General features: G+C 49.8%; 1 pseudogene across 1 annotated transcript; it reads right to left on the bottom strand.

Moving 5' to 3' along the window:
• Positions 1–5,743: 5,743 nt before the first annotated feature.
• Rps2-ps44 (ribosomal protein S2, pseudogene 44) lies at positions 5,744–7,599 on the bottom strand (annotated as a pseudogene). The gene is made up of 2 exons (NR_144446.1): positions 7,351–7,599; positions 5,744–6,630 (listed from the first exon to the last, which is right to left on the bottom strand). The product of NR_144446.1 is annotated as a ribosomal protein S2, pseudogene 44 (transcript).
• Between the last annotated feature and the right edge of the window lie 827 nt (positions 7,600–8,426).

The raw sequence follows: 8,426 nt of genomic DNA, 5'->3' as shown, positions 1-8,426 counted from the left end.
CCAGTCCAGCCTTCTCTATTTCCAAAGATATCTGGATTGGTTTTGGCTGAGCTCTGTACAGAGTACCAGGACCAATGGCAGTGTGGGCAGCCAGGCACACTCTGAGGTCTGTGTAGCCCGGACCTGGGCTTTCTTGGCAGGCAGCCTCCTAGCCCAGACCCCACAGGACCTCAGAGGGCCTGGAGTACTTCTTGGCATGCTGGGAAATTCTCATCCCACTTCGGAAGGCCTAGGCGAGATGATCAGCAGTTTGACTGGCTTTCGGGTGTCTGCTTGAAACAGAATGTTTTTCTTCCCGTGTGGAGAGAGTTTTCCTTTCTATCTTAAGAACGACTGATTCCCTGGGTTCGGTCCCCAGCTCCGAAAAAAAGAAAAAAGAAAAAAAAAAAAAGAACGACTGATTCCCTGTGCCCAAGCCGAAAATCTAGACCAAGAGCTTTTCAGCTAGGCGTAGTGGCAATCACCTGTAATTCCAACGCTTGGGAGGCCGAGCCAAGAGGATTGCAAAGTGGAGGGCAGACTCCACCACACAGAAAGTTCCAGAGCACTCGGGCCTCGACAAAACTGTCTTCCTCACTCCCAGAGGTATCTTGAGAGCAGAAAAGATGTTGGCCAAGAAAGCGAAGCTGCACGTGCCTGCTGTGGGCCGTGAAGAGATCCAGTCAGCGAAACGTGTGGACCGGGAGACGCGAGTTCTCGAAAGCCCCACATGCCCGCCAGTGTCTCTTAGCCAATGCACTGCAGAGAGAGGATAGCCTCCGGGACTGGGGAGATGGCCAGGTCAGTAATGAGCCTGCCGTGCAGCCGCGAGGACCTGAGTTCAATCCCCAGAGCCCACAGGAGAAGCCAAGCATACACCTGTAAGCGAGCTCTGAAGAAATGAGGGCAGGGAGGTCCTTGGGGCTTCGTCGTCAGTCAGCCTTGCGTAACAAGTGAGCCCTTGGTAGTTGGAGAACCTAGCTCAAAAAAGGGGGTGAGGGGTGGGGACAGAGACTAGAGGGATGGCTCAGTGGTAAAAGCACTTGCTGTTCTAGCACATAAAATGGTGGCTTACAACTTCCTATAACTCCGCTACCAGGGGCTCCACCAGCCTCTTCAGGCCTCTTCAGACACACACATGCACCCATCAAATACACATAAATGAAAAAAAATTTTTTAAAAATGGACAGTCTTGGGGCTGGGGATTTAGCTCAGTGGTAGAGCGCTTGCCTAGGAAGCGCAAGGCCCTGGGTTTGGTCCCCAGCTCCGGGGGGGAAAAAAAAATGGACAGTCTTGGGCTCAGCGGTTAAGAGCACTGACTGCTCTTCCAGAGGTCCTGAGTTCAATTCCCAGCAACCCCATGGTGGCTCACAACCATCTGTGATGGGATCCGATGCCCTCTTCTGGGGTGTGTGAAGACAGCTACAGTGTGCTCATATATATATAATAAGTAAATTGTTTAAAAAAAAAATGGACAGTCTCTGAGGAAGAATGAGTTGTCCGCCAGCCTGTGCACGCACGTACAGGTTTCCTGGGCGAAACTATGGAGGAGAAGGGCCTGCTAACCCACTGGAACCTATAGCCTGAGGGAGAAGAATAAGCTGTTATTCTGTCTCGACACCCAGCCCCAGGGGCTGTTTGTTACTGCAGCATTACCTAACACTCTCTGGCTGATTCAGCTCGTGACACACTCTGGGACGTCTGCCAAATCATTGCTGGGACAGAGACTGACTTGCATAAGAAAAATAAGCAAACCACTTCCTTCTCGTCTGGCCAGCAGCCTTTGCCCCAAGAGTAGCCTCCAGCTTCCCTCCAGGAGCCCCCCGATTTCTGGGACGCCTCTGTAGCTTGAGCCCGAATCTGTGCCTTCCTTTGCATTTCTCTGCAGCAAGTGAATGTTCAACGTGATGCTCAAGCTAACGGGAGACTGGCGGGAGGGACCTCGGGCCTAGTTTGTCTTTTTGGAGACAGGGTTTCATGCATCCCAGGCTGGCTCCAGATCTGTAGCCAACTGAGGGGGTTAACTGTCACTTATCCTTTACTGTGCGCTCCCACGTTCCCATGCTGCTGCATCTGGACGCTTTAGGCGTACACATGTGATAGCCCCAGCTTCCCCACCACTCGGCTGCCATTTTACTTAAAGGCCCATGTGTCATCCTTACAGAGGTACAGAGAGATGAGGTGAGCTTGCCCAACATTGCACAGATAAATGCCGGAGACGACACTTGAACCTTGTGGGTCCACTCCAGAGACAAAATGGATGTGCATCTCATAGACAGACATACAGGTGAAGGACAGACCTGTGGAGCCTGCTGGAGGAAGGGAGCCTTGGGCAGGGGGCTCCGCCACTACGTTCAGATGCATACTGGACAGGGACGGTAGCAATCAAGGATTAATAATCACTGGTGATCATTAAGGAGACTAAGTCATACTTGCCCCCAATCCTAACCTCACTCTACAGACAGGAGGACACTGGGAGCTTTCTCAGAAAGCCTAGAGGCCTGGAATGGCCCAACGACATCCCCTCAAACATCCTTGCTATATATCCTGCTCCACAAGCAGGTGTCCCAGAACCCTCATCACCATCGTTACCCGGCTGTTACCGGTTCCACCCTGTTTCCTTCGTAGCCTCTCCCTAGATAAACTGCATCATTGCAGGGGGAGAGAAGGAGCCAGCATTACTGAGCAGTTGCTATGGGCGTGACTCTGTCAGGCAAATCCATACACTGCGTCTCAGGAGACCGTGACACCCCAAGGAAGCATTATCTATTATACAGATAAGAAAACCGGGCCCATGGCTTTAAATGACTTGCAATCAGGAAATCGGCAACACGGCACTGCCTCAAACCCTTGTCTGTTAATATCCAAAGCTGCATATGAAACATGATGCTAAGCCTGCACTTTTAGACCCAACTCCCAGAGACACAGTGGGCCCCTTCAGCTATTCCTCCAGATGTGGAGTGACTGAGTTGTATTTCTCTCTCTCTCTCTCTCTCTCTCTCTCTCTCTCTCTCTCTCTCTCTCTCTGTGTGTGTGTGTGTACGATTGTATGGACATGTGTGAGGTATATGCGTGTGTGTGTGTGTGATTGCATGCATGTGTGAGAAGTATATGCATGTGTGTGTGTGTGTGCACGATTGTATGGACATGTGTGAGGTATATGCGTGTGTGTGTGTGTGATTGCATGCACGTGTGTGAGGTATATGCATGTGTGTGTGATTGTATGCACATGTGTGAGGTATATGCATGTGTGTGTGATTGTATGCACATGTGTGAGGTATATGCATGTGTGTGTGATTGTATGCACATGTGTGAGGTATATGCATGTGTGTGTGTGTGTGCACGATTGTATGGACATGTGTGAGGTATATGCGTGTGTGTGTGTGATTGCATGCACGTGTGTGAAGTATATGCATGTGTGTGTGATTGTATGCACATGTGTGAGGTATATGCATGTGTGTGTGATTGTATGCACATGTGTGAGGTATATGCATGTGTGTGTGATTGTATGCACATGTGTGAAGTATATGCATGTGTGTGTGTGTGTGCACGATTGTATGGACATGTGTGAGGTATATGCGTGTGTGTGTGTGTGATTGCATGCACGTGTGTGAAGTATATGCATGTGTGTGTGATTGTATGCACATGTGTGAGGTATATGCATGTGTGTGTGATTGTATGCACATGTGTGAGGTATATGCATGTGTGTGTGATTGTATGCACATGTGTGAAGTATATGCATGTGTGTGTGTGTGTGTGTGTGTGTGCTTGCCCAAATGGATGCATATGGAGGTTTACATTGATATGCTATTCCTCAATTGCTTCTCCATCTTATTTCTGAACTGGAAACTCACTGTTTCAGCCAGATTGGGTGGCCAGTGAGCTACCAGGATCCTCCCTCCAAACACACACTGCCATCCCGGTGCAGGGGTTAGAGGGGCACATCACCGTGCCCAGCCTTTAGGTGAATTCAGGGGACAAAGACTCAGGCTCTCATTCACGTGCAGCAAGCATTTCTCTCACTGAGCTCCTTCTCAGCCCGCTTGATCACTGAAACAAGATCTTGCTGTTTGAAACCTGGTCTCAAATTCTTGGGCTCTGTTGATCCTCCTGCCTCAGCCTTCTGAGTACTGAGACCACAGGCATTTACAACCATGTCTGCCCTTATTGGGTACTTTCTGAGTGTCTAATCCATGCCGGGCTCTGGGCTGGGGTCTGAAGCAGCCTGGGTTTGGCTTCCTTCTGCTCACCGGGGAGAGTAGTTCAAAATAATGGCATATTTGGAGTATTTTCCATGTCCCCAGGTCCTAAGAGGGCCAACCAACAGCCTATGGCCGCTTCTCGGGGACAGGGGGGTTTTGGGGTCTTTCTGGGAGAATCCAGGTCTGAGTGTTTCAGGAAACCTCTGATCTGCCAGATTTCTGTGTAACTGATCAGTCGGAGATGGGGGAAGGTTTCCCGTCAGCCGGGCTTTTGTCTTTCACATGAGCTTGAGACAGACAAACCACAGACTCAACCAGCTGTGGAAGCATCGAACAGGAAACCCAGAACATCTGGCGCTCCACTTCCTCTGAAGGCTGCACACGTCTGGGTGCCTGTGTGTGGCTGCCTGTGTTCGTGTCTGTTTTCTCTCCCGCCGTTGGTTAGCGGGACTCAGATGCAGACAGAGTTGGAAACCACAGGCCTTGTGGTAACAAGGAAGTCAGACACCGGCTCCGAGACCTGACAGCACATGGCCGCTCCTCAGACAGTGTCCCAGGCAGGATCCAACCCAGGCTCCAGGCCACCCTCCAACTCCCAGCCATAGTCAGCTGCAAGTCACCGTGCAAAGCAAAGGAAAGACATTCTTTTGCTTCTGGACATAGGTGGTTTGTTTTTTTCAAGCCGCTGTCTGGAGAGGAGGGGAAACTCTGCTTAAATATAACTTGGCCTCCGCGTGCAGACTCACAAAATGCAGTGTCTGGATGAAGCTGCTTTTATGGTAATTTGGGAATCTGTGGGTGACCACTGAAGCCATGTGCTGAGCAGGGGACTGGTTTCCCATTAGCAAGGCTGGCCTCCCTATAAGGACTGAGTTTGCTGAGGTCCACACACACTTCCTTTTTTTTTTTTTCCCTTGACACAGGGTCTTAAGTACTTCTGCCTGTCCTGCAACTTGCTGTGTAGAGCAGGCTGGCCTTGAATGCACAACACTTTTCCATTTTATCGAAGGGAAGGCAAACGAAAATGGAAAAGCTCTCAAAACCTCGGGAGGTAGATTTGTGGAAATGTTTAAGAATCGCTTAATTGGCCTTCAGAGAGGGTCTTAGCTCACCTGAGATCACACAGCAGTAAGAAGTACGAGCTTCTCTGCTCATATATTATGGTTTCTGACTTTGTGTTTCTACAGGTTCTCTCTGTGTGTGGATGTGTGTCTCTGCATCTGTGTTTCTTTTGCAGTTTTTGGGGGCACTCTCTTTTTCTTTTTCCCTGTTTGTTTGAACTCCATTTTCTTTTTATGTGTTTAATTTTCCTTCCTAATGAGAGAAAGAAAGGGTGTGGATTTGGGTGGGTAGGTAGGATCTGGAAGAAGTTGGGGGAGAGGAAAGTAGGATCAGCATATATTGTATGAAAAATATCTATTTTTAATAAAAACAGAAATAGGGCCAAGATTCAAATTCAAGTCAGTTCCTAGCTCCCTGCTGGGCCCTAAATTATTGTCTCAATGAGTAGTAACAACTGCCTAGCACACAGCAGGTGCTCAATAAATACTTCCTTTTTTTAACAAACATAATTCATTTATTTTTCTTGTATAAAAACCCTTATGTGGTGGCCACAGCTGGAGCCTGGGTCCTCTGAACAGAGACTCTGATGTGGGTTTTCACAAGGTGGTCAGTGAATTCCTGATAAGAAGACTTGGTGAACACAGTCTCTCTTTCCAGAGGTCAGGGGTCAATAGCTGTACATCATGGAGATGGTATCAAAGGTGGCCTTGGCAAAGTTGCCCAGGGTGACAGTGCAGCCCCTGGCTGAAGTGTAGCGGTTATCTATACCGGCCATCATCATCAGTAGCTTCTTGGGCACAGGAGCAGACACAATGCCAGTGCCTCTGGGGGCGGGGATGGGACACACCAGCACAGAGCCACAGCGGCCTGTCACCTTGCATGGCACAGTGTGGGGCTTGCCAGTCTTGTTCCCCCAGTAGCCTCTCCGCACTGGGACGATCGAAAGCTTGGCCAGGGTAATGGCCCCTCAGATGGCAGTGGCTACCTCCTTGGAGCACTTAACACCAAGACCAACGTGGCCATTGTAGTCCCCAATAGTGACAAAAGCTTTGAACCTGGTCCGCCGGCCAGCCTGAGTCTGCTTCCGCACTGGCATGATTTTCAGAACCTCATCCTTTAGAGATGCACCCAGGAAAAAGTCAGTAATCTCAGACTCCTTAATGGGCAGGGAGAACAGGTAGATCTCCTCCAAGGACTTGATCTTCATGTCCAGGCGGCCCAGCTTAGTGATGGGATCCACTCCTTGTCTTCAGCTTTACCTCTACAAGCCCCGCGGCCTCGACCACGGCCAAGGCCACGGCCTCAGCCACGATGCCTCCTAATGCTGGGCTCCCGGGTCCTCTGGGCCCTTCCGCTGCACCGGCATCATCCGCCATTTGGTGTTTTCCTGAAGAAGAAGAAGAAGGAGGAGGAGGAGGAGGAGGAGGAGGAGGAGGAGGAGGAGGAGGAGGAGGAGGAGGAGGAGGAGGAGAAGAAGAAGAAGAAGAAGAAGAAGAAGAAGAAGAAGAAGAAGAAGAAGAAGAAGAAGAAGTTAATAAATACTTCTAATCAACGAACTGTGCTATCATTTGTGGCAAAGATGGCCACCCAACTCACCGGGAGTATCTAAACAATACATGGTGCAGAATGGATGCTTTATTGTTGCTGGCATTGTCAGGGTCAGAGCCTGGGACCTAGGAGCCCTGACAACATAGCATCCTATACCCAGTGAGCCAGTTACAGAAACAAATAATAGTTAAAAAAAAAGAAAAAGAAAAAGAAAAAAGCAGAAAAGTAGATTCATTCGACATGGCCACATAGGGAAAAGGGACAAAGAGGTCCTGTGACCCTATAAGTCCACCTTCAGGGTTCAAACATGAGGTTTCTGTTTAAAGAGAAGGCAAGAACTATGCATAACTAAGCAGTCCCCAGAAAGGTGTGGTCCCACGTGTGATCCGCTCCAGTCTACTCTGCAGGGCCATCTGCAAGGTGTTAGGGCTGTGTAAATCTCTCTAGGAGACAGTGTCCTCCTCTGTCTGGCGCCAATGTCTCTTTAGAATATCTTCGTTCCTGCCAGGCCCGTTACATAGCCAAAATTCTCAAATCCGCAGCGGCTGCTCTGTATTACCTGTGACTTCAGAAAGCATGGCTGAGGCTCTCCTCGGCCCACAGAACTCAGGAGCACGTTAGGAGGATGGCCAGATGGCTGGCAACAGCGATTTGTGAGTTCATGTAGCAGTCAGACGGACTAGGCGTGGTGGAGGAACGCCAATGAATAGAAACGACAAGATGAACAAAGCACTAATCAGGTATCACCCACCGGCAGCTCAAAGCGAGCCAGAGAGAGAATGCAGCATCTCGGCTCATTTCTGCGGCTAAGATTACAGGAGCCAACTCCCAGCAAACCCTAGACTGCGAACGAGCACGAACCTGAGGTAGCACATGCGCAGTGTCCCGGGACATGCTCTCCCCCCCCACCCCCCCAAACCCCACACCTGTCAGGTACCACTCCTACAGTTGGGCTTGTCACACAGATGGCGCGTGCTGGTGACGTTAAGGGGAAGCCCGAGGGGCAGAGTCGTTGCCGTGGAGATGAGAAACGTGTAGCCACGCCCCCATGACGGGATTGGCTGACTCTGGTTGTTGAGTATTCAAAAGCCCACAAGGGCAAGAGTGTCTTGTGGTTCTCCACCTGTGCGTCACAACCCCTTTCACCAGGGTCGCACTATCAAATATCCTGTATATCAGATATTTACATTACAGTAAAATTACAGTTGTGAAGTAGTAATGAAAATAATTTATGTTCTGGGGGGCACCACAACATGAGGAGCTGTATCATAAGGGGTCACAGCATTAGGAAGGTTAAGAACCACTGTTCTGGGGCTGGGGATTTAGCTCAGTGGTAGAGCGCTTGCCTAGGAAGCGCAAGGCCCTGGGTTCGGTCCCCAGCTCCGAAAAAAAGAACCAAAAAAAAAAAAAAAAAAAAAAAAGAACCACTGTTCTAGGTCACTGTCTGCTGAGATTCCATAGCGATTTGTATCTTGTGGAGTGTAAGGATGATTCCAGCAACTTACAGACCCAGGGTAAGAACCCTAAATCTATGAGGGGTGTGGCGGTACATCCTTCTAGTCCCAGCACTCAGGAAACAGGCAGGCTGATCTCTGCGAGTTCAAGGCCAGTCTGGTCTAGACAATAACCCTCTCT

Source organism: Rattus norvegicus, chromosome 5 (genome assembly GCF_036323735.1).
Source record: "Rattus norvegicus strain BN/NHsdMcwi chromosome 5, GRCr8, whole genome shotgun sequence".
NCBI lineage: Eukaryota > Metazoa > Chordata > Mammalia > Rodentia > Muridae > Rattus > Rattus norvegicus.
The sequence above is the reverse complement of the archived record's forward strand: the minus strand, read 5'-3'. Positions and strand labels throughout refer to the sequence as shown.